The sequence below is a fragment of the Ricinus communis genome, chromosome 6 (assembly GCF_019578655.1).
Source record: "Ricinus communis isolate WT05 ecotype wild-type chromosome 6, ASM1957865v1, whole genome shotgun sequence".
NCBI lineage: Eukaryota > Viridiplantae > Streptophyta > Magnoliopsida > Malpighiales > Euphorbiaceae > Ricinus > Ricinus communis.
In genome coordinates, this window is record NC_063261.1 from 2,230,432 (window position 1) to 2,232,747 (window position 2,316).

A 2,316-nucleotide genomic window follows, 5' to 3' on the forward strand; every position below is an offset into this window, starting at 1 on the left:
CACTCATTAAATAATAAAATTAAATACAAACACACACTGGAATCAACTTCTCTTATCTCTAGTGGAGTTGCCACTACTAGTTGTGGTTTCGGGCATGCACCTAATTATCTTTAGCGACTACAACACTGCAAGGCTTTTCAACCTAATTGGAAACACACTAACTAATAAGAAAGACTAGAGTGGAGATAGGAGTCGCCACTAGGATAATACTCCGGGACACTTTTTCTAATTGAGTGATGTTTCTTGATTCCATAAGAAAGCTTCTCCACATCCAAAGATGGATTCAAAAGCCAACTTTCTCATTTTGTGTATATTTGTCTTTAATTTTATTATTTAACGAGCTAATCCTTATAAATGCAATAATTATATTTCTATTAATCAAGCACTGCAACATGTGAGGTCCATCTAAGTCTAGCCTATTTTATTAAGCCCAACCCAAATTTAGTTAACATAATTTACTAATTAGTTACATACAAAGTCTTTCTAGTCTAGCCCAATTTATAAGTTATGTTTTAGTTCCGAGCCTTTAAGCCTGTATGGACTATTTGTTTTATGCAAAGGACCAATTATGTGCGCTTTAAACCTATTCATGCCCTAGTTAATTATAACTGAAGCATGGCAAAGCCCACTAGATCTATATTGATTTTAGATTTAAGCCCATTTTACTATCCTTTAACTTAATGGACTACTTTTTTATATTATAGTCCAATTTCAACCTAAAGTTTATGTATCCAGTTTTTAATTAGGCAATCACAAAGCAAATATTTGGCATCATAAAATAAAAATAAAGTGTAGGAAATTAAATCTAACTATTACAATCCTCCTACAACTAAAGAAATGAAATAAAAATACCTAAATACTAAGTACAATACATATAATCACTAAAAATATATCAAAACTCCAAAATTAGGCCAAAATTGCACATAGCCAATTGGTCTAGGGCATAGAGTCGATTAGCTCAACACAGAGCTGAATTGGCTCTAGGGGCTTTAGATGGTTGTTTGCGATTTTCTTTAATTTTTCATGCCGAGAAATCGATTTTCTTATGCATAGAGGATAAAGAACGATTAGAATATATAAAATGCAATAAGAAACAAAAAAACATAAAACTTAGCAAATAAAACCTAAAAATATATAAACCCTAAAAATCAAAATTGACAGTAACAAATATAGTTTTTAAGGCATATTCCAATTTCAATCATACAACCCTAAAATTCTAATTCAAATAAACACAAATTAATTATATATCCCTAATCATTAAACTAATGAGATTCAAAACAATAATAAAATCACAATATCAAATTCAAAACAGTATATGTTCCTATTATCAGTTTCAAAATCTAATCAAATCAACAACATATTAAATAGTAAGAAATCATAATCTAATTATGTGATACATGTTTATTCATTAAAGAAATAAACCTAAACATGTTTCTTGATTCATAAATAAACGTAAGAACAACCAGTAGAGAAAAGGATGTAGATGATGTGGATGTAGCGGAACCCTCAAGTTGTTATCGTATGTTGTTGTTGTACGAGTCTCAGGAGATGAGGAAGTAGTTGAATCGAAAGATTAGCTGAGAATCTAGTTATGCTTGAGATCTAAAAAGAACTTATGTCATTCTAAATGACTTTTCTAATTTAGGATTCTTTCTTAGTGGCTTGCCAAAAACTAATTGTAACACCTAAACTCAAAACATCCAATTGTATAACAATATATACAATTAACTTTATAAACATAATTTATTACTTAGTTAAAATACATTCATACAATTTAAGTGGCATAACATACTTAATATACATAAGAAATATTTATAATTAGTTTAATTCACATAAGTATCTAAAATGGCCCAATGCCTGAGATAACTCCTCTGGCCCACCTGATAATGTTGACTGATGCAAAGAGAGCAATGAACAGCTAAGGCTATCTACAACTGCACTAACCTGGAAAAAATTGCTAAGACTTTGCATTGTTTATAAGAAGTTTAGGCTATGTACAATTAATTTCATCTCACATAATGCAAATAAAAAAGATGGAAGTATGAGACTTTGCATTGATTATAGGAAGTTGAGTCTATTAAATACTTACCAAAATTTATAGGATAACAAAGTAATCCTATTCTTTTTCTCTTACCACTTCCTTGCCTTTGGACGAACCTATTCACATATTCAATAAAAATATAATTCAATCACAAGGCATAAATATACATATCTTTAATATCCATAAAACATCACATTTCAACAAAATAACATATATTCTTGATGTTAATATGATGCATGAGATGAATGATAATAGATTAATATATTTGTTGATGT